The following is a 23,922-nucleotide window of genomic DNA, read 5'->3' as shown; positions in this document are numbered from 1 at the left end:
AGAGCCTGACAGAAGCAGGCACGTGGGCCGGAGCCGTCCTGCCTCGTCCGCTCTGGGCCTGGTGACTGTGCTGTTTGAGTAGTGGAGACAGTGAAGGCAGCCGGACAAATTGGGATGTGGCAGCTTGATGAGCATAATTAACCACACAAACAACCTGAAGTCAGGCGCTGTGACCTGAAACCCTGGCCCATTGTGTGGGTCAAGACAGATCAAAAGTCAAAGCCTTCAAAGAGGGCCAGAGCTGTGGCGGGAGAAGGTTGTGAAGCAGGGTAAGGTTGTAAAATGCTGGTAGTCGATGAGCTATGGCTTTTAGATTGGCTTGCACTTGGCCAGAGTTATTTATGTGCATGGAGCAGGTTGCTCCCCAGATGGTGCAGAGCCACCCCCACCCACCCTTTTAATAGTGTGGAGACACAGAGACACACACAGACACAGACAGACACACACGGGTGAGGCGATTACCTAATACCATCTGGGCTGAAGAGTCATGTGGGTGTTGCATCAGGGCAAGGCCGTGCTGGAACAGGCTAATGTGTTCAGCCAGTGCAGCTGACACCTGTGTATCAGCCTGAATGATTTGTTGTCGCGTGCAGAGAGCAGCCGCGCTCAGCCTCGGTCCTGCTAGTGAGAGCGACAGTCCTGCTCCCAAGAGGAGTGTCGGGATGCATGTGGCCCTGCTGGGAACCAGGAGGGGGCTTGATGGGCTGAAGTGTAAGGGAAGGCCCAAAGGCACTGGGACGCGTCTCAAGGCACAGACTTGGGTCTGGACGCTCTTGCTGTCCTTGCATTGGAGCCCAGGGGAAGGAGTGGGAACGTGGGAATAAAAAGCGGATGAGATGAGTGCCAGGTGCCATAAGAGCACAGTCTACCTTCATGGGTGAAGCTGGAAACTCAAAAATGAGTTGTCATAGCCCTAGGCGCCGAAAGATAGGGTGGTGACGAGCTCCAAGCTGTGTTAAATCGAGGGCAGGTGCGGAAAGAAAGAACTCTGTGTGGTGACCCAGTGGGACAGTGAGTGACTTGGCTGTGATTTAGGGTTCCGTGGTGGCAGGAGTGAAACCCACAGTGCTGGTAACTGCAGAATCGGGAGGAATCGGACTGCCCACGTTAGGGAGATGCTTTGGTGGGGGCTAGTGACAGGCCCAACAGTCTTCTGAGAAGTGTGGCTCTGATTTCAGCCCACTGTATGAAGGTACTGGGACTACTGGACCCAAGAGATAGTGGAAGGGGGCAGAGTGGTCTTCATCTGTGGCGGGGGAGATCTCCGGGGACGTGCCCCAGGAAGGGGAGGGGGTGAAGCAGCAGGTGTGGGGGGGTGTAGGGCAGCAGGGGTAGAACAGTAACTCTCCTGACCCAAGTCGAGATGGCTTCACCCCCCCCCTCGCCCCCCGGAGGACACAGAACTCGGTCAGCTCCACGGAGGAGACAGCAGAGGACGGTGAGGTTACTGGCAGCTCTGGCGATGGTGTGGGTAGGCACACTCGCCTCAGCCTGCCTAGGCTGCTGCCACCAGCCAAGAGCTTCCTGGTGGGTGTCATGGTAGAATCATAGGCAGTAACGTAAGCCTGGGAGACCCATGGAAGGCAGAGTATTGGCTTGGCAAAAGGTCAAGTCAAGGAGTTCGCACTGGGAAACTCAGAAAGGCAACCTTTGAGTCCTGCAGCCGAGTCCCGGGGGGGTTGCCAGCCACGGTCTCATGGCCCAGGGCCTGGGGCTGGTAGGGGCGGTATTGTCCCACATGGTCTTGGGCTGGGGCCTGTCATCTGTGGTCCTCCTGACAATGGGGGAGAGGGCCGTCATCACCGGCATTTTCACCTTTTGGGCAGCAGCCCAGGACGGGAAGGCTGGGGCTGGCTCTAGCTGCCCCCAGCTGCCCCTATTGTAGGGGCCCTGAGCAGCGTCTTTGAGAGTGACAGCAGGACTCACAGAATCAAGTAACTGTTGAGAGTCCTCGGGGGTGCATCACGCAAAGGCTTGAATGACACTGTTTTCTGACGAGTGGGACGTTTCCAGCTGCGGGCGGTGTAAACTGGAAGTGCGTGCATGGCCTTGGGCCAAAAAAAACCCTGGTGACTTCTAGGCAGGAGGGTGCCTGACCTCAGGTAATGGTGGGTGGGGCTGAGCTGCACAGCATGACCAGTCAGTTGGGGTTAGAATCTGGAAAACCAAATGGCTGTCAGCCAGAGGGGAGACTCTCTGGGGCCATTTGAAGAGGTCAGATGAATGTTAAACACTGGCGTCACTGGTTTCATTTAACATGGAGCTGTAGTTCCCTGCCGTACCCAGACCTGGTGGTAGTTGGGATAGTCCCTCTAGCAATACCGTCCAACAAGGGCTCTTTCCCCATCCTGGGGTACACACGTGCACCGGGGCCTTTCCTGGAGTTCTCCAGTGTGGTCTGCCCAGAGGCTAGGGGAGCGCCAGGTCCCACGTGGTGCAAGCATGAACCAGAGGATGAGTGACTGTGTCTGTCGGTCTAGGAGGCTGTCTCGCTCACGTGTTCTCTCTCTGTGTCCCTTGGAGATGTGTTCATTTTCTTTGGAAACACGGAAGGGATTCTAGAATGTCTGGCAGGAGGAGCTGCTCATTTTGTAATCGGAGATGTGGGTTCCATGAAGACTATCGCAAGCCGGAGAGCCTGATTTGTTACTTTAGTCCCAGAGTTCACACAGCACAGAAATGACTACTTTCTAGTTGTTAACTGGAGATTCTGTCAAGTTGCATGTGTACGTGTATGCGTGTGCATGTAAAGCAACTGACACTTTGTACCTCCCGGTTCCCGTGCATGAGGAGTTCAGGCGCGTCATTCCTGGGTGGTGCTGCCTCGGGCTCTCTGCTGAGGTCACAGTCAATATATTGACTAGACAGGGACGGGTGTTTGGTGCAGTCATGAAGATCCCGCTTGGGACACCCACATCCCATAGCCGACCGCCCGGGTTCAAGTCCCAGCTCCACTCCAAGTTGCAGCACCCTAGCTGGTAGCCTGTGATGGCTCAAGTACTTGGGTTCCCGTCCCCAACATGGGAGACCCAGACTGAGCTCCTGGCTCTGGGCTTTAGCCTGCCCCGACCTCAGCCGTTGAAGCACTGGGAAGTGGTTCAGCAGATGGGAGTGCTCTTGCCTGCTCTCTTTCAAATAAAAAAACAAATAAAATGTTGGCGCGACAGCTGTCCCTGGAGCTCCCTGTCCAAGTCCACTCACGTGAATGGAGGCCAGAAGCAGTTCCCATTGACTTTCTTCCTGCGTCTGATGCTTGCTATTCATTGACCTTGGAGCCGTGAGTGTATAGTTTTCATCATGTTTGAAGGTTTTTCAGCCGAGGCGTAACTGATAGTTTTTCCTGTCTCTCCTCCCTTTGTCTCCTCTGGGACTGCATTCCGTGTTGATTAGAGGACGTAATGTTCCACAGCTCACTGGCGCTGTTTTCTTTTGTTCTGTGTTCTTATTGTTACGGCTTGCACAGTTTCTGCTGCTACATCTTCCTGTCTACCGATGGCTTCTTCTACATCTAATCTGTGAAGTCCGCCAGTTTTGCTTTTCATCTCAGTATAATTTGCATCTCTAGAAGTTCAGTGTGGGTCTTTTTTTATATCTTTGCTGCCTCTCTATCTTTAAAATTTTGACCATATGGAATGCAGTTAAAGTAACCGCTTTTATGTCCTTGTCTTCTAACTCTGATATTTGGGTCAGTTTTGATTGACTGATTTATTTTATTTTTTGCTCATAACGGTTTGTATTTTTGTTATGCCTGGTAATTTTTGCTTGGATGCCAAACATTGAGAACTTCACTTTGTTGCGTGCTAGATATTTTTGCATTCCTATAAATATTCCTTTTTTTTTTTTCCTGGGGTGCAGTTGAGTAACTTGGAAAAAAGTTGGACCCTTTTGGGTCTTGTGTGCAAATTGTGATAGGTGAGGTGAGAGCCGTGTTTGGTCTTGGGTTAACTGCTGTGCAGTACTGAGGAAAGCCTCCTCCAGATACTGCATCCAGCGCCTCACAAGCTGAGATTCCGTTCTGGCCGCTGAGCAGGCACTGTCTCTAACCCCGTGTGGGCTCTGGTGCTGTTGGAATTGTTTCGGGTGGTTTCCTCCCTGGCGTGTGCTGACGGGTGCTCTCCTGGATACCCCACGGGGGCCCCGATGGTCTGCAGACTCTGTGCATCTCTCTCCTCTCTGGGTTCTGCTTGGTGAATCCTGGCCCCTTGGCTTGCCTGGACTTCTTCAGCTCAGCTCGGGACGGTCCCCCAGACCCCTGTGCCATGGCCTGGCCAGGTCAGGGAGTCGCCGTGTATGCCTCCTGTCTCAGGGGTGTCCTTTGGTGTGGAGTGTCCAGTGTCTTAAAACAGCATTGGCGACACCGGGCGTGTGTAGCTGGGGGTTGTTCTTGCTGTTGTTTTTGGTTGTTTGAAGTTGGAGGGTGAATTGGAACCCTGTCTCTCCTGCTTGCCTAGAAGTGGAAGTCCTATGCAGTTTTTACTTGCACACGTTAAACCAGAAACCTACTGGTACCTTCTGGTGTGAGTTCCCGGTTCTTCGTCTGCGAGGAGCTGGGAACAGCCCTTCTAAGAGGGTGTGAGGACGCGGTACAGGCAGAGTGAGAGGCCACTGTGGCGACTGAGTGTTCCACTGGGTTTTGGCTGGATGACTCCGTATTGTTCCACAGCTCTTGGTCAAGTTCTGTCTGGAAATGTCTTCTCACTGCTTGTCTGTCCCCTCTGCCTTTCCTCTCCCTTCCTCCCCTTCCTCCCCCTCGCCTCCGTACTCTCCCTTTCAGGAACAACCTGAGCACCTGCTTTCCCAGCCGCTCAGACCATCGCACCTGTCCGTCCGTCTGGGTCACGTGTGGGCACTGTGCAAGATGAGATCGGGGTATTTTTTTTTCTAACATTGATTTATTTATTTGAAAGGCAGAGTTAGAGCGGCAGAGGCAGAGAGAGGGAGAGGTCTTCCATCCACTGGTTCACTCCCCAAATGGCCGCAACCACTTGAGCTGTGCCCATCTGAAGCCTCGAGCTTCCGCCAGGTCTCCCACACGAATGCAGGGACTCAAGCACTTGGGCCATCTTCCATTGCTTTCCCAGGCCACAGCAGAGAGTGGGATCGGAAGTGGAGCAGCCGGGACTTCAATCAGTGCCCATATGGGGTGCTGGCACTGCAGGCGGCGGCTTTACCCGCTACACCACAGCGCCAGTCCCAAGATCAAGCTTTTTGCACCTTGCTTTTCTTTATAGTATGTTGTGGAAACATCACGAAATCACCTGCCATAGAGCTAACATTCGTTAATTGATAATTACCATTTCATGACATGCAAGTACCACTAATCATTCATCCATTTCCTCACAAATGGGTATTCCTTTTTTATTTTATCTAATTTTTAAAGATTTCTTTATTATTTTGAAATGTATAGTGACACAGAGAGAAGCAAAGACACAGAGAAAGAGATCTTCCAACACTGGTTTACTCCCCCAAATGACCACAATGGCTGGGGCTGGACCAGGCCGGAGCCAGGAGCCAGGAACTCCATCTGGGTCTCCCACATGAGTGTCAGGGGTCCAAGTACGTGGGCCGCCTTCTGCAGCTTTCTCAGGTACATTAGTGGGAACTGGATTGGAAATGGAGCAGCTGGCACTTGAACTGAAAGCCGTACAGGATGCAGGCATTGCTATACCACAACGCTGGCTCCTTCATGACACATCTTAAAACAACATCTTAAAACTCCTAGTGCAGAGAAGTGATAGTATTTGAGGATATAGAAATACTAAGTACCCTGATTGGATCTTTACACATCATGTACATGCATTAAATTATAATACTACACCCCATAAAAGATAAAAAATGTAAATTTTTTGAAAGATTTTATTTGAAATGTGGAGTTAAGGAGGGGAGGCGGGAGAGAGCAAGAGAACAAGTGAGCAAGCACTTCTTGTGGGTCTTCCATGCGAGTGCAGGGGCCCAAGCACTTGGGCATCTTCTGCTCCTTTTACAGGTGCATAAGCAGGGAGCTGGTTAGAAGTGGAGGAGCCAGGACTTGAACTGGTGCCCATGCTGGATGCTGGCATTGCAGGAAGTAGCTTAACCTGCCATGCCACAACACCAGCCCTGATAAAGTAAGTTTTTAAGCGTTTGGTGCTATGACACCCTCTGCGGGCAGTGGGAACTTAGGCAGTCTGCCCCCCAGCCCTCCATCTGCTTCCTGGCTTCATAGCCATCACCTGCGATGCCAACAGCCCATACTGGCACCCAGTTCATGTCCCCGCTGCTCTACCTCTGCTAATGGCCTGGGAAGAGCAGTGGGAGATGGCCCAGGTGTCTGGGCCCCTGCGCTCACATGGGAGACCCGGAGGAAGCTCCTGGCTCCCCCTGGCTTTGGCCTGGCCCAGCCCTGGCTGTTGTGGCCATCCAGGGAGTGAACCAGTGGATGGAAGACCTCTCTCTCTGTGACTGACTTCAAAACATATAGACGAAAGGAAGGAAGCAAAAGAAAAGAAAAGGAAATCTCTGAACACCAGGCTGGATGGAGGCTCGCAGCTGCACACTTTCTGACCCTCTAGGGAATTTAGCTCTTCTCTTTCTCTTCCTTTCTCCTTCCAAGCTGCTCAGAAAGACGAGGTGGGGTAGAGGCCTGCGGTGCCCAGAGCTTTGACTAGCACAGGAGCCTGGAGAGGATTTCGACGCTGTGGCTTTCCTGGAATAAACTGTATTGCCTGTTCCTGTCTTACTCTTTGGACACGTGGCTGGGTTGCCTTTGGTGTTTGATTTCATGCTGTTACATCGATGCTGATCAGTGACGTTGGGCTATCGCAGTCAACAGACTACTGTGCTGGGGCTGAATCCAGCTTACTGTGCAATTTTTTTTTTTTTACAGTTTATGACATAAGCTTAGTTTTTACATTTTTAAATAGTTGCCAAAATATTTGAAAGAATGTTTTATGATGTGAGAATTAAACTCAAATATCAGTGCCCAGAAAGACTGATTGCAACACCACTGTGCCCACTTATTTACGTGTTTTCTGGAGCTTCTTTGACAAGCGAGTTGAATAATTGCCACAGACCATTCGGTTCTTTACAGAAAACTTTGCCAGCCCTGGTCTGCCTTTCTCTTTGGGGACTCCCTATCTGCCTTGGTGTTAAGGTTAAACTGGTTTGTAAAATGAATAAGCGAGGTGTCTCCTTTATTTTCTTGATTATGTAGACTAGCTTAAATAGCTCTGGAGTGACCTCTTCTGTAGAGATTAAATAAAAAGCTATGAAATCAGGGGCCAGCGCCGTGGCGCAGCAAGTTAACACCCTAGCCTGAGGTGCTGGCATCCCATATGGGTGCCAGTTCAAGACTCGGCTGCTCCACTTCTGATCCAGCTCTCTGCTGTGGCCTGGGAAAACAGTGGAAGATGGTCCAAGTCCTTGGGCCCCTGCCCCCATGTGGGAGACCCAGAAGAAGCTCCTGGCTCCTGGCTTTGGATTGGCACAGCTCTGGTCGTTGCAGCCATCTGAGGAGTGAACCAGTGGATGGAAGACCTTTCTCTCTCTGCCTCTCTCTCTGCCTCTCTTCTCTCTGTGTAGCTCAGAATTTTAAATAAATATATCTTTAAAAAAGAAGCTATGAAACCACTTGGTTCTGGGGCAATATTTAATATATAGTATCACTAATCTTCTGTAGTAATTGGTCTGCTCAACTTTTCTCCTTTTTTCTGGATTGATTTTGTAAATTTAGACTCCACTAGAAAAGCATTTCTTCAATATTTTCGAATTTGCCCTAAGTTTGCATAGAGTATTCTGTTAATATAATTTAAAAATTGCCACATTTATAGTAATGCCTCAGTTTTCCTTTCCTATCTTCTGTTTTTTTTTCCTAAAGATTTATATATTTATTTGAAAGTCAGAGTTACCCAGAGAAAGAGACAGAGACAGAGAGAGAGAGACAGGTCTTCCATCCACTGGTTCACTCCCCAGATGGCCGCGATGGCAGGAGCTGCACGGGGCCGGAGCCAGGAGCCTCCTCTGGGTCTCCCACGCGGGTGCAGGGGCCCAAGCACTTGAGCCATCTTCCACTGCTTTCCCAGGCCACAACAGAGAGCTGGATCGGAACTGGAGCAGCTGGGACTCAAACTGGCGCCCATATGGGATGACAGCACTACAGGTGACAGCTTTATCCGCTATGCCACACTGCTGGTCCCCCCCCCCCTTTTATTTTTTAAAAATCAGCTTTTGAGATAACCTTGAGTATTTTTGGTTTTCCTTTCCATTAGTTCAAGCTCATTCTTTACTCCCTAGCACTCACCTCTGTTGGCTTGCTCTGTTGTATCTGACTTTGCTCATTGTCACGCTGACCATGGAGGGCCCACAGTTTTTGTCTTTCTGTAGTGATGAAGGCCGCTGAGGCCATGAAATTTCTGCCAAGCCCTTGCTTTATTGGGAAGTGTCTCTTTTTTATTGCTTCATGGGTAGTTGGCAATTTTAATTTTTCCTTCCATCGAAGGTTTTTCTTAATTTCCAGTGAGGTAAGATTTTTAGTAACTTGGTTTTATTATTTGCTTTTTCTCTTCCTGGGCATGGTAGCATGTCTACACTTCGTGCTGCTTCGAAGCTCCTGCTGTGGCTGGGTGTGGCAGTGCCTTGAACAACTGGTCCCTGCTGTGAAAAGCTGGCAGGTTCCGCGCGTGTCTGCAAGGCTTCACGTGCTGACGGGTGATTCTGTTGCCTGTGTCTTCACTTCTTGGCGATGAAATCTGACAACAAGGATCAGATTTGCCTTGCATCTGACAGTTCTGATAGTTGGTACGTTGATTCTTGGGGATTTTTAAGGTGGTTGATTTTGACCATGTCAGTTATAAATACTGGTCAACCTTAAGGCTCCCCTCCACAGGGTAGATGCCTGTCTCTCTCTGTCCCTCCTCTCTCCCTGTGGGATGTGAGCGGCCCAAGCAGTGTCCTGCCAATGTGCCCAACACCCACCCCATATGTAACCTTTTCAAACTAAGTACATTTCCTCCACTTCTGATGAGGTCATTTTTTTTTTTTTAAATCAAGACACTTACTGTTTTCTTTATATAAGACTCTGAAATCAAAAGAAACGTGATCCTTTTTACAACTGCAGAGGGAGGGGTTGCACGGTTTTCCTGTTGCACCTGCTAGTGTGGTCAGTGAGACCCACGGTCTTCTGCGGAAACCTCACGGTGGGGGAGCCTGGCTGCATTTTGGGCTCCTTGGCCCCCCAGCCCGTCCCCGCATGTAAGGACTCCACTTTCCCGCCTCGTCGGCAGACAGCCTGCCTCTGAGCTGAGGGCTGGACATGCCAGTTTCTAGCTTCTGCAGCTCCCTCGGCCGCCTGGGCAGACCCGTGACCCGGTTTGGCCACTCAGGTGTGCCTGTTAGTGGTTTTTAGTCTGCAGCTTGGGGTGCAGGATGGCAGGCTGACATTCCGGTGCTGGGCTCCGGCAAGCTGGCCCGTGGCACATTTTCTGGCATCTGTTTGTGTAGTTTCTTGATCTGCCTGTGTTCTGAGTCTGATTCCTGACAATTTAATGAACTAGTAAATATTGTTCCAGTGTGCTTCTTTTCTGCTGGAATGAGTGCGAATCGCTTATGTTGTTTGCAGCTAAGAGCAGTGGCTGATGGACTTGCACTTGGGGGTGAATTCTGCTCCTTCAAGTGTTAGCTGAAAGCATCGCTGGATTCACTCTGCTCATGTTTGCCTTCCTAAGTCAGATTGGCTGACGGTTTTCTCTTGCGCTGCCCTAATGTGATTGTCAGGTCAGGCGGGTGCTGACTTCGTGGGATATTTGTGTAGGAAAAACTCCCATGGCAGGATGGCGGGAGCAGGTTCTGCGTGCTTTCAGTTCTGATGGGTATTGTCAAATTGCTACCCGAAGACATTGTGCTGATTTGCATTCTGATCCACAGCAGTTCACACTGCCTGTTTCTCGCCACCCTTGACAGCCCAGAGGACCTGTCATCAGTCTGTTCTTTAATTTTTTTGAGTGAAGCATCCTTGCACATCCAAATCTTTTTCTCCCAGCTGTGTTTTTTTTTTTTTTTTTTTTTTTTTTTTTTTAACAGGCAGAGTGGACAGTAAGAGAGAGAGAGAAAGGTCTTCCTTTTGCTGTTGATTCACCCTCCAATGGCCGCCGCGGCCGGCGTGCTGCGGCTGGCACACCACGCTGATCCGATAGCAGGAGCCAGGTGCTTCTCCTGGTCTCCCATGCGGTGCAGGGCCCAAGGACTTGGGCCATCCTCCACTGCACTCCCTGGCCACAGCAGAGAGCTGGCCTGGAAAAGGGGCAACCAGGACAGAATCCAGCGCCCCGACTGGGACTAGAACCTGGGGTGCCGGCGCCGCTAAGTGGAGGATTAGCCTAGTGAGCCGCGGCTCCGGCCCCAGCTGTTTCTTGTCTGCTCATTTTCTCTGACTCGGGGTTGGTTTTTCTTCTTACGGTGTGTTGTTGTGGTTTCTTTTTGTTTGGTTTTTGGAAGCCTTTGTTGAGAGTTTTACCTACTAATTTGAGAGAGAAAGAGGAATCTCCCATGCACAGTTTCCTTCTCCAAATGCCTTCAACAGCCAGGGCTGGGCCAGGCCGCAGCCAGGAGCCAGGAGCTGCATCCCAGCCTCCCACAGGAGAGGTAGGGACTCCCGTGCTTGGGCTGGTACTGGGAACCGAGGGGAGGGCGGTGGCCGGAGGGAGTCTCCTGGGTTCTTTTCCTTGGCTTATTATAGAAATAAGTTGGGAAACAATTTGCAAAGAGGCAGAAACTTTTATTTGATTGCCAAGCGATAGAGACAGCTTCTGGTCCGAGAGGAGACCAGGCGGAGTGCCCGAGCGGAGCGGGACGCTGGCTTTGAGGAAGCAACCAGGTTTAAGGCAGTACTACTGGGTTATCCTACTGGGGGTGCTCATTGGACAGGGGGTTTCACACACACACACGTTGATTGGCATGGAACTCAAGGAGATGGGGGGGGGGGTCTCCTGGAGACTGTCCATCTCCTTAGGGGCTCGGACCCCCTTCCTCTGCTAGCTCTGGGTGGAAGATTGTAACTAAGCTGAAGGCATGGTTTAAAACTGCAAGGTCACAGAAGGTAGCCAGGGTCTCCTGGAGCCGGTCCAGCTCTCCCAGGGGCTCAGCCCTTCGCCTGCCGGCTCTGAGTGAAAGCTTGCACCCCACCCTGAAGGCGTGACTTAAAGCTGCAAGGTCCCACATGCAGCACAAGAAGCTGTCAGTGGGGAGATGCCCGTGGGCCTGGAGGCAGCTTTCCAGCCCCCGCTGGCAGCCTGTTTGTGAGGGACGTTCTACCTACGTCTGCAGGGGCCCACAGACTCCCACCCCACTGGCCGGTCTCATGGACCACCACCTGCTGCCTCCCAGGTGTGTTAACAGGAAGCAGGTAGGAAGCGGAGACAGAACTCCACCCTGGGCACTGGGAGATGGCATGTGGGCACCCTAGTGTTGGCTTAACTCCCTGCACCCAAAGTCGTTTGTCCTATAGCAATCTGACCGTCTGGTATATAGATTTTGATGACTTTCCAAACAGGAAAAGACCCTCCCAATACTTGCAACTCAGAGGGACAGGGGTGTCGCGAGCTCTGCTCTTCCTTCAAGACACCCACTTTGCAGTTGGACCTGCCAGGGAGGCAAAGAGTTTTTTTTGTTTGTTTGTTTAACTGGTATTGAGTTTGGAAATTCCATATTCCCTGAAGAAAATCAATTGTTCTATTACTAACCAACCAGAAGGTGTTGATCTTTGTCTCTCTCTCTCTCTCTCTCACTGTCTAACTCTGTCAAATAAAAATTTTATAAAATCATGAAGAACTTCTCGAAACAATCATTATCTAAAAGCATCTGGACCTGTGGCATAGGTTAAGCCTCTGCCTACAGTGTCAGCATCACATGTGCTTCATGTCTCAGCTGCTCTGCTTTCCGTCCAGCTCCAGGCTAATGCGCCTGGGAAAGCAGTGGAAGATGGCCCAAGGGCTTGAGAGGAGACCTGAAAGAAGCTCCTGGCTTCAGCCTGGCCCAGCCTCTGCCACTGCTGTCATCTGGGGAGTGAAACAGAAGATGGGAGAATCTCTGTCTCTCTCACTCTCTAACTTCCTCCTCCTCCTTCTGTATCTTTCAAATAAATTTAAAAAAAAAATTTTTTTTTTTAAAAAGGCATTACCCACAGCCTCCTAATTTGCCTGTTGAAGAGCTCCCTCTAGTGGACAGAAAAATATCAGCACCGGGTCTCTGTTGAGTTTGCGGGTTAGTAACATTTCCAGGGTCTTTGTAGGTAAATTTTGAATCCACTGGCCCTTGCTGCTAAGGATTAGCACTGCTGGAACTAGACAGCTTGGCCTCTGAACACCTTGTCAGTGCATAGCAAGCCCACACGTGCCTGGCCTATCTCTCTCAGGGCATGGGGGGTGCAGGTGTGGCTGGGCTGGCCTCATTCATGGCTTTTTTTTTTTTTTTTTTTTTTTAATTTTTTTTGACAGGCAGAGTTAGTGAGAGAGACAGAGACAGAGAGAAAGGTCTTCCTTCCTTTGGTTCACTCCCCTAATGGCCGCTACGGCTGGTGCTGTGCCATTCCGAAGCCAGGAGCCAGGTGCTTCCTCCCAGTCTCCCATGCAGTTGCAGGGACCCAAGCACTTGGGCCATCCTCCACTGCCCTCCCGGGCCACAGCAGAGAGCTGGACTGAAAGAGGAGCAACTGGGACTAGTACCCGGGGTGCTGGTGCCGCAGGTGGAGGATTAGCCAAGTGAGCCGCGGCGCCGGCCCAATTCATGGCTTTAACAAACAGTTCTAAGAACTGCATGGGATGAATGAACAAACCTTCAAAGGACAATTCTCAGTTCAGTGTTGCTTGGAAGCGAAGCCTGGGCTCTGTGACCCGGCAGGAGCTTGCTGTGCTCGGGTGGTCAGGAGGCGATTCACTTGAGTGGCTTAGAATCCATCTCTGCTCTCCCTGCTTAATTACTGAGCACCCACAGGGTGCCAAACGCCGTCGGAGGGGCTGAGGGGCCAGCAGGCTGAAACCAAGCAGGCAGGATACTGGGTGTTCGGTGCCGTTAGAGTGTGACCACCCCTTGTCTGAAACACCTGGGACCAGAAGTGTTTCAGAGTTTGGATTTGGGGGGAGGGGCAGATTTGGGCCTCTGTGCACATATGTAAAGAGGTGTCTTGGGGTGGGACCCAGTTCTCAACAATAAAATTCACTGATGTCTCACATACATAGCCTGAAGGTAACTGTATGTGATATTTTAAATGATTGTGTGCATGAAACAAAGTTTCGAAGTGTGGAGTTCTCTGCTTGTGCATCATGGCGGTGTATTTGCAGTTTCAGCTCAGGAATGCTCAATTTGTGCTTGGAGAACAATCTGAAGATCTGTTGATTTGAAAAGTCATAGAGCAAGAGGGGGAGAGAGAGTTTCCATCTGCTGGTTCAAACCACAAATGGCCGCGGCAGCTGGAGCCTGGAATTCCGGCCGGGTCTCCTACCTGAGCGGCAGAGGCACAGGCACTTGAGCCGTCTTCCACTGCTTTCCCAGGTGCATCATCAGGTTACCTGGACTGGAAGTGGAGCAGCCAGGACTCAAACTAGCCCCCCTGTGGGGCGCCGGCATTGCAGTTGGTGGCTTAACCTGCTGTGTCGCAACACGGGCCCCTGTTTCGGAGAAAAACTGAGCAATGGACAATGACTGAGCATGCTGGGATGCAGAGGAAGTCTGTTCTTTGTCTGGGTGGTCAGAGGAAGCCTCACTAAGAGGTGACCGAGAGAGGGCAGACATTAAGCATCCCTGATGCAGGGCAGGGGCACTGTGGCGGCCGGCGTGGCAGAAGCCGAGTGAGGGGCAGCGTGGGAGGAGGGCTTGGAGTCCGCAAGATGAGGCACACAAATCGGGATCCCTAGAGAGGGGCCGAGAATGTGACACATCGAGGAGGGGCTTTGTGAAGGGCGAGAGCAAGGTCCCTTCAGAGGCCATGGCCTTGGCAAGAGCCCGAGGGTGAATGTGAGGGGACGGCTCCTGGGGCGGTCCCGAGGCAGCCCCCGTGTCGGGAGGTGGGACACCTTCCTGGCTCACACGTGTCCCACCAGGGAGCATCTGCCGGCCCGGACTCCTGTGGACCTGAGCCGAGGGTAGAAAATGCTAGATGCAGAGGGCGGGGGGCGGGGCGGGGGGGGGGGACCATGCCTTTCAATCTGGTCGACAGGGTTTCTGGCCAGCTTCACCCAGACCGCCCCCCTGCACTGGTTCACCTATGAAAAATTTTATTTTTGCTTATTTGAAAGGAAGAGAGAGAGAATTTTCTAACCACTGATTGCACTCCCCAGGTGCCCACAGTGACACCCAGGGCTGGGCCAGGCCAAAGCCAGGAGCCCGGAACTGAATCTGTGTCTCCCACATGGGTGGCAGGGACCCAAGTACTTGAGAACTTGGTCCCAAGGTATGCACTAGAAGGAAGCGGGGCCAAGACTGGCCTCTGATACAGGATGCAGGTGTCCTGAGCAGCATCTAAACCACGCCTACCCCAGTGAGAAATCTTAATCTAAAACACCGGACAAGGACCGTCTCCACCTGAGGTGACAACAAGATATCCACTCTTGGGACTGGTAGGGTTCCATTTAGCCTCATCCTGTTACTGTCAGACTCTGGGGGATGTTGGACTACTGGTTCTCAACTCCCCAGTGTGAGTGGTGATGGACATTAGCAAGCCCTGGACTTGCTGCTGGCCAGCTGGGGTGAGTGGGTGCTATGGCCAATGCCTCTTGCTGCCTCTGGATTATTGACATTAGCTAGCTGGGTCCAGATGGGAAGTCTGGCCTGATACCCTATTAGCAGTCAATGTTACGGTCACTCTCAGCCAACGTTGCCTAAAACAAATAAAATGCATTTGTTCAAGCTCCGATCTGCATAACTCATGAGGGTGTCTGATGGCATGTCCTGGGACCCTGGGAATGCATGGCTGGATAGGAGGATGCAGTTGCCAGGCAATGACTTGGCCGTGACCTTGCCCACACCTACCCACGCTATAAGGCACAGGCTTGAGGCATGGTTAACCTGAGTCCTGGTAGAACCTGAGTCTCCTGCAACAGCGGAGGATCTGAGGCTTGTGAGGAGCGTCTCTGCGGCTCCTTGTCTGCCTTGGGCGGCTGTCCTAAGGGTTTCCCATCTCCTCCGAGTCCTGAGAGGCGTGGGGCTTTCGGCTCTGCCCCTGCAGCGCAGACAGTCGCTTGGCCGCTGTGCGGAAGTGGTTTCACACAGCAGGGTCCTCCAGCCCTGGGACCCTCTGTTGGGTAAGACCAGACCTACAGGGGCTGGCACTCTGGACTCGTCTCTGTTCTTTGGTCTGTGTGAGTAACAAACTCCCAGAATCTAACATTTTACCTTTACCAGCTGGGTCACTCAGACCTTGGCCTTGGTTTTCCATTGTCACATATCCGCATGTGCTTGACAGAAAGCCACACACCAGGAGCTGGTTAGCAGAAAATCCTCTGGACCAGAAGAGTTGTGGGTGGCAATGCCAATCATGTGCCCATGTGATCGATGACTTCAAAGAGCAGGGGGAAACGGGGGCACTGGTTCCCTATGTGCAGGTGAACCTTGATCTTGTCCCTGGTACAAAGAAATCGGCACGTGTGAGCAGTGCCCGGGACTTTGGAGGATACAAGCTGCCACACGTGCCGATTTCCACACGTGGACTTCTGTAAGCTGAGGAAACGGTACCAGATCAAAGTCTGCCGTGTCTTGCACTTGACTGCTATCCTCCCCTGTCTGTGCAGGGACAGCCCCGAGTCTTCAGACTAAGGACACAATTAAGTCTAAATGCAGTCATGGCCATAACAATGATGATGACACTGTGACCATCTGAGTGTGTCTACCCAAACGCCCACAATGGCCAGGGCTGGGCCAGGGCCAGAGCCAGGAGCCAGGAACTTAGTCCAGGCCTCCTACCTGAGTGGCAGCAACACAACCTCTTCCGGGTGCACACTAGCAGGAGGTGGTGTCGAGAGCGTAGTTGGGACCAAAGCCCCAGCACTGTGGTGAGCGACACAGGCACCCTAGCCAGCGTCCTGACCTCCAAGTCCAGGGCCAGCCTCGCAGTCTGTTTTGTGTCCTGTTCTATGAAACCTTGAAAAAAAAGAGGGGCGGTGTGACCGTCTGGGGAGCGCTAAGGAGAGCTCACGGGATGCCTGCCCTGCGGTGTCGAGGTTGGATGGAGAGGAGCCTGGAGAGCCCACCCGAGGAGAAGAGGGCAAGCCGGGCCCCAGGGTGAGAGGGCAGAGGCAGGCACAGGATGACCGGGCACGAGAAGAGGGTGCGGAGGGCCTTCCCAGGGCCACTTGGCCTTGGTCCTTTCTGCTCTCTTACAAGATGAGTCCCGTCTTCCATCATCTCAATCTCTGACAGGGGCTCAAATGATCCATGGTTGCTAACGCGCCAGCCACCTGCCAGAAGCCAACATGAACCACCTCTAGAGAAGGTGACGTCACCTCAGACCTTGGCTGATGGTGAGAATTCCCCCCGCACACAATGTCCAGCCCTCAATAAAAAAAAGTCAAGATAAAAAAATACTTAAGAGAAATAATGGACAACAGATATGGACTCATAGAGGGTCCAGAGAATGAAGTCACAGATGCAAACTTGAAAATCACTGTTGTGCTACAGAAAACAGGAGAAAATGAGAATCCAGCCGGAAAGGTGTCTGTTGAAAACGTATCCCATGGGGATTTTAGATGACAGGACACGGTGATCCAGGTAGGAATTCAATGCATGAGTTCACTGGATCACACAGACACACAGAGGTGGGTAAGAGACCTGGAGGACAGGCAGGAGCCAATGTGTGGACTGCAGCCCAGAGACCTCAGCACGGAGCCGTGAAAGAGGCTCGGAGACGTCGGAGATGGAATGAGAAGGTCAAATACATCCGAGGAGACTCACCCCAGAGGAAGAAGAGTGAGTCAAAGGCCCTACCTGAAAAATTATAGCTGAGAACTTCCCAGAACCAATGGGAGGCATAAAACTGAAAATTCAAGAAACCATATAAATCTCAAGCAGGAAAAATTCAAAAGAAAAGTAAGTATAGGCACATAATGTATAAAAACCCAGGAAAAACAGAAAGCTCCCAAAAAGAGAGAAAGATTATTTCAAAGGCTCAACAATTAGCCTAACGGGTGACTTCTCACAGGAGCAGTGGAAGCGAGAGGACAGGAAGTCACCTTGTTAGAACACGCACAGGAAAGAACTACTGGTCTACCTGTGGAGACTATCCTTCAACAAGGAGGCTGAAACGCAGAACTTCTTGGGCGAAAATTGAGAACCCAGACACTTAGAGAAATACCAACGGATATTCTTCAGGGTGAACGAGGATGAGCTTGGATGGCAGGCAGATTCAGGATCAATGAACATAGGATATATGTGGGAAAATCTAAATGTATGTGGACTGAAACCACAATCATATAAGTTGGGAAGATAATTATGTGAAAGTAAAATGTTCTTGGCTTCTTGAATTGTCTCGGTAAGGTGAGAGCACCAAATTTACATCAGACACTGGCAAGGTAAGATCACATGTTGCGTTCTGTACAGGTTGCTATGAAATCTGGTAGCCCTTAGCCACATGTGGCTGTTGGCATCTAGAAATGTGGCTACTCCTGGTTTGAGACATGCTACCAAGGTAAAATACACATCCAATTTTAAAGGTATAGCACCAAAATAATAAACTGGGGGACACTGAGCCCAGCAGGTAAGGCACCAGTTAGGCTGCCCACATCCCACACAGGGCCCGAGTCCTGCTCCTCCCTTCTGCTTCCTGCTAATGTGGACTCTGGGTAGCCGCTGTTGATGGCGCAAGGGTTTGGGTGCCTGCCACCCCCATGGGAGATGGGGATTGAGTTCCCTTCTCCCGCCACTGGCGGGCATTTGGACGGGCACTCTGGGGTGCTGCTCCGCATCAGATCCAGCGACTCCTGTCTCTGAACGAGACCCTGGTGTGCTCCAGCTCCTTCCCCAAGGACTGGAGAGACTGGCTTTATTGTTTTGCAGGCCCTGCCTGGGCACCTCAAGTCAGAGCAGAGAACCAGGGTGTCTGGCTTTGTCTAGCCCATGCCGGTGCTGGAGCCAGCACAGGGCTCGCAGGCAGCCCACAAGGCAAGGCCCCTCAGCATAGCAACAGCAGGGACAGGGCGGGCGCCGCGCCTCCTGGGGTGGGGACACAGCCAGAGCAGGAGCCTAGGGACAGCTGCTGTGCCTGCCGCCTCCTCCCTGGGGGCTGAACACTCGCTCTGCTGGCACTTCCCAGGAGAAGCAGGCAGGGCCAGGGTGGGGGAGAGCGCTCAGGGGCTGGGGGCGGGGAAGCCTGAAGGGAGGGCTGAGGGCTGGGGCAGTCAGGCTGCCCCTCTGCACTGGATAGAGTGAGAGGGTAGAGTTAAAGTGAGAGGGAGAGGCAGACAGAGCGGTCTTCTGTCTGTTGGTGCACTCCCCAAATGGCCGCAACGGCTGGAGCTGCGCTGGGAGCCAGGTGCTTCTTCCCAGTCTCCTATGTGGGTGCAGGGGCCCAAGGACCTGGGCCATCTTCTGCTTTGCCAGGCCACAGCAGAGAGCTGGATTGGAAGAGCTGCCCCTGCACCTGATTCCCGAGTCTCATTCCGTTCTGTGAGTAGCCAGGACAGCCTTGTCTCCTCGCCTGCTGGCGCACCTTTGGGGTGTTCCGGCTCTGACCTGCTGAACACAGCTGCTGTGAACACTCAGGCACAGGTAGTTGTAATCACACGTTTTCACACCTCCTCTCCATACCTGGGAGTGGAACTGCTCATCCCAGGGAGGCTACACATTTCACTGTCTTAGTAACTGCCGGGCCGGCGTTGTGGCGCAGTGGGTTAATCCTCCTCCTGCAGTGCCGGCATCCCATATAGGCGCTGGTCCAAGTCCCGGCTGCTCCTCTTCCAATCCAGCTCTCTGCTATGGCCTGCGATAGCAGTAGAAGATGGCCCAAGTCCTTGGGCCCCTGCACCTGCTTGGGAGACCAGGAGGAAGCTCCTGGCTCCTGGCTTTAGATTGGCGCAGCTCTGGCCATTTGGGCCATTTGAGGAATGGACCAGCAGATGGGAGACTTTCTTTCTCTCTCCCTCTGCCTCTCTGTAGCTCTGCCTTTCAAATAAATAAATCTTTTTAAGATTTACCCATTTATTTGAAAGAGTTACACAGAGAGGAGGAGAGGTAGAGAGAGAGAGGTTTTCCATCCCCTGGTTTACTCCCCAATTGGCTGCAATGGCCAGAGCTGTGGCAGTCCAAAGCCAGGAGCCAGGAGCTTCTTATAGGGGCCCAAGGATGTGGGCCATCTTCTACTGCTTTCCCAGGCCATAGCAGAGAGCTGGATCGGAAGTGGAGCAGCTGGGACTTGAACCAGTGCCCACATGGGATGCCAGCCAGCCCTAATAAATCTTTAAAAAAAAATTCCATTGCAAACTTATTCTTCATCTATATTTGGTCCCATTGTTCAACTGAAATCTGTGTAATTGAATTCTCTGTCATTGGATATTGAATTTTTCTCAATTTTATGTTTCATCAATTAGACTGCATGTTTCTGCAGGACAATGGCCCAGGTCCTTGGGCCCCTGCCACCCATCTGGCAGACCTGGGAAAGAAGCTCCTGGCTCCTCGCTCCAGCCTGGCCCAGCCCTAGTCATTGCAGCCATTTGGGGAGTGAACCAACAGATGGAAGGTCCTTTTTTCTTTAAAAAAAAAAATGTTGCTGTAAACTTATTCTTCATCAATATTTAATTCCATGGTTTAACTGAAATCTATGTGGTTGAATTCTCTATCAAGAGAGACTTAAATTGTTTGAATTTTGTGATTTCATCTAAGGGATCAAAATAGTTATAAACACTTTTGTGTCAATGAGCCTTGCTTTCATAGCTAAATGTTTGGCAGGAAAGAATGGACAAGAATATCTATAATTTTCTTTCATTGTTGGGGGCCAGCGTGATGCCCGAGTCATAGTTACCCTTATGACATCATCACTCTTCCCACCTCCACTCTTCCTGCCAGAGCCCTGGCCCCAAGGGTGCAGACCTGAGCATGATGGATCCATCTGGCTCCTAACCATGGGCCATGTAGGGGATTGCAGACCTGAGGGGATTCGAACCATCCATTTCTGAGTCATGGGCATTCGATTTTGTGTAAGAGATGGCCAGTTCCCACAAAGGTGCAGGCAGGGGAGGGTGCATGTCCACAGTTACGCAGGACACAAATCCAAAGTCTAGGTCTCTGGGCACAAGCAGAGGTGCAGCGTGCGGCAGAGCGGACGCTCCGCTGCAGAAGGAACAACTGGCCACTCTTTTCCCCTTTTTGACTCTGGTTACAGAAGGATGGCCAGTTCTGTGAAATAATAATCGAAGATGTCGATGAAACCACAGTGTGGACAAAGAAAGAGAAAGAAAAGAAAACAGTAAAACAACCTCCCCCACCACCACCTCCACCTCCGAAGCCAAAGGTAGGCAGCACAGCCTCCCCAGGTGGGGGCGGCCCCAACCCCCAACAGCTCTGATCTGTGTCACCCAGCAGTGGTGACTCCCTTCTCCCTGGCCCATAGCATGGACGGCCATGTCGGTCACTGTCCAACCAGGACACACGTGTCAGGCAAAGGGGGTGCTGTTAATGCCTACTGCAGAGCAGCCGCCCTCAAGAAGGATGTCCCAGCCAACCGGGACAAGCGCGTGTCCTGTGTAGCGCTGGAGTGAGTGGGGACTGACTCCTCCCATTCGCTTCTCAGCCCGGGACTGAGGCACGCAGGTTGGGAGGGGGTAACCCCAATGAGGAGCGGACTCTGCAGGGGCGGGGAGGGCTGTGTTTGGGGAGCACGTGGCCTGGTCAGGGGAAACCCAGGGCTAAAAGTGTGCATGTGCGAGCATGTCTGTGTGTGTTCACTAACGTGTAAGTGGAAAAGCTGGAAGAGCGAGCAAGGAATGAGACAGTCCCCCCAGCGCGTGGGGCAGGGAAGTCGTGAACGCCATCATGTGGCAGAGGAAGGGAGCAGGTTGTGGGCGTGAGCTGGCGTGTGAGAGCCACTGAGCAAAGGTGCTTCGCCTGCAGCGGGTGGGTGAAGGGAAGCCCTTGGGTCCTGGTAGGGGCTCAGGCCCAGATGGGACAAGGCCTGGTGTTAGGCTGTTTGCACAGGGTGGGGTGGGGGGGACCTTGGGGCTCAGAAGTCAAGGCCATGCGTCCTTTTCTGTGAACGGACACGGCAGACTGGCAGAGGAAGGAGCCTTACCTGGTCCCCCACGTTCGGAGGCTGCACGGCTCGGTGCTCCTGAACTGGAGGAGGAGGGTTATTGATGAGAGGATCGGGACCCCTTCCTGGCATAGCCTGATTCTCAGCTGTGTGCACAATGTTTGCTGAGTGTCTTTTCTTTTCCCTGCAATGCACCTCCTCTTGAAAATGAAGCCGCGCCCCAGCAGTGAAGCGGCAGCCCGGAAGATCCAGGCATGGTGGCGGGGCACGCTGCTCCGCCGCACGCTCCTGCACGCGGCGCTCAGAGCCTGGATCATCCAGTGCTGGTGGAGGCACACGCTCATGATCCTGCTGCAGAGGCGGCGGCGGGCGGCGCTGGACTTCTATGCACGGGAAACGTGGGCGTCTACCAGGCTGCAGTCCTGGTTCCGCATGTGGCACATCCGAAGGCGATACTGTCGACTGCTCAACGCTGTTCGTATCATCCAGATTTCCTGGCGCTGGCACAGTTGCCACACTCGTGGTATCTTCCAGGGCCACTATGAGCTCACAGAAAGCCAGCTAAAACTCGAGCTGGACATCTTTCTAGGGTCCCAGATTTGTCGCATCACAGACTGCATCCCCTTCCCAATAAAGAACTAACCAGGTCTGCTCCAACCACGTATCGCTGGGTCTCTATGTTACCCAAGCTCCAGGAGGTCCCCGTCTCAGTGAAGGGTCAGGGAGAATGGTGGCAGCCCCACGATATCATGAGTCGGCTCAGCAGTCAGAGGCATTGTCTGCGGTCCTAGGGGCAGGAGGAGTTGAGAGCCCTGCGCTGGAAGAGTAAGACTTGAGATTGATTAGTAATGTCTGTCATGGGCAGTGGGCTGGGACTGCAGTATTTGTCTGCTTTCTGTCCCTCCCATGATAAAGTGAGCTCCAGGAAAGCAAGACTGTGGGGCTACAACCTAGAAGAGTGCCTGACAATAGTAGTTCGTTCTCTCATGTGTGTGTGTGTGTGTGTGTGTGTACATGTATACAAATTTGTATATTAAAATTTTTGTTCACTGTCATTAAGATGTTATGCTGCAAACAAAAGCTTCATTGGATAAAGACTTCTCTACATGGGCTAGTTATAAACTGACAGAATAATCTTTCAAACAACATACATGAAGTTCCTTGATGAAATCATCAAAATTCAACAGTAGAAGCCTAAATGTAAAAGGTAAACCAGAATCCAAATGGAAAATTCATGTGGCCCTGAATGGGCAAGCAGTGGTTTGCAGAATCACAAAGTCGGAGCCAGGGTTGTGGCGGAGTGGGTGAAGCTGCCGTCTGCAGTGCCGGCATCCCACATGGGCACCAATTTGAGTCCTGGCTGCTCTGCTTCCCAACCAGCTCCCTGCTAATGACCTGGGAAAGCAGCAGCAGACAGCCCAAATGCATGGGTCCCTGCCACTCCTGTAGGAGACCAGGATGGAGTTCCAGGCTCCTGGAATGTCCCAGCCCCAGTCATTGTAGCCATTTGGGGGAGAGCACCTCTCTTTAAATAGTTGTTTATTTGAAAGGCAGAGTAACAGGGAGAGAGGGAGGTAGAGAGAGCTCCCATCTCCTGGTTCTCCTCAAATGGCTTGAACAGTCAGGGCTGGGCCAGGCTGAAGCCAAGAGCCTGGAACTCTATCCACGTCTCCCATGTGGGTGCAGGGGCCCAAGTACTTGGACCATCTGCACTGTTCTCCCATGTGCACAGCAGGGAGCTGGATCAAAGTGGAGCAGCCAGGACTCCAGCAGGCACTCATGGGATGCTGGTGTCAGACAGAGGCTTAACCCACTGTACCACAATGCTGGCCTGTGTCTCCCTCTCACTCTCTCCTCCCATCTCTGGAACTGGCTGTCGAATATTTTTTTAAAAATTACAAAATGGAAATAGCTGTTTTTGACCCTGTTGATGTTACAGAAATCTGTGGAATTAAAGATCCTCATGAATGAGGTTTACAGGCAGGTGGTGGCCTGGGAAAGGACATTGACAAAATGTTTATCTGGCATGGGGCTGTCCACGGAAGTCATTCAAGAGAATGTTGGGGGCACAATTGGAAAGGAGGCCCAGAACAAAATCCAGAAATGGACACAAAGATGCCAGTAGCCAGCAGGAAGCAGTATCGGGAGCCAGGAGGTGCCTTCCTTGGACTTGACCTGCGTGAACCCCCACTCAGCTCAAGGAAGGAGCGTGATGCCGCTAGTGCTGCTTTCCCAAGATGAAACAGACGCTCAGAGGCTGAGAAACCTGCGCAAGTCCTCTGTGTCCCAGCTGGAGCCCCCGTGGTCACGCGTCCCTGTCAGAGAAGCACACACCGCAACCGCCAGGGGGTGCCACTTTGCGTCGCTCAGTGAGTGCAGTGCATGCTGGGCGGGGCAGAGGCTCCTCCGGGGCTGCCCCCCACCCCCCCGCCGTGCTGAGACATCTGTCAGGATTGCTAGGGCATGGAGTGGCTGCCTGCTTTAGGGCTCGGCCCTGCACACCAGACGTCCCCTGTGGCTATGCAGAGACTGGAGGAGGCTGCCAATTGGCATCATCAGAGGTTACTCGAAGTTAACTCACAGATGGAGAAGGTAGGAGAAAAACCAATGGAATATGCTGGGTATGGGTGCCTGGCAGTCATCAGTTGAGCCAAGAAATGAGCCCAGGCCCAATCTTAAGCCTCAGGGGACGGCCTAAGACCTCTTACCAGGCTCCCCTC

The 23,922-nt window shown here is 52.2% G+C and overlaps 1 non-coding gene across 2 annotated transcripts in view; it reads left to right on the top strand.

Annotated features, from left to right (window-relative positions):
- The window catches only part of LOC100342707 (uncharacterized), a 37,279-nt gene extending 15,078 nt beyond the window's left edge, over nt 1–22,201 (top strand). Inside the window, exons 1-3 of one of the 2 annotated variants that reach the window (XR_016214322.1) lie at nt 10,070–10,617; nt 20,336–20,464; nt 21,416–22,201. This is a non-coding gene — a transcript (uncharacterized LOC100342707). Of the gene's footprint in view, nt 1–10,069; nt 10,618–20,335; nt 20,465–21,415 lie in introns of those variants that run through there. The other variant, XR_016214321.1, reaches the window with a different exon arrangement.
- The last annotated feature ends 1,721 nt before the right edge of the window (nt 22,202–23,922 follow it).

Source organism: Oryctolagus cuniculus, chromosome 10 (genome assembly GCF_051225735.1).
Source record: "Oryctolagus cuniculus isolate XC-2025 breed Fujian yellow rabbit chromosome 10, ASM5122573v1, whole genome shotgun sequence".
Taxonomy (NCBI): Eukaryota; Metazoa; Chordata; class Mammalia; order Lagomorpha; family Leporidae; genus Oryctolagus; species Oryctolagus cuniculus.
This window is presented reverse-complemented; position numbering and strand designations above follow the sequence as displayed.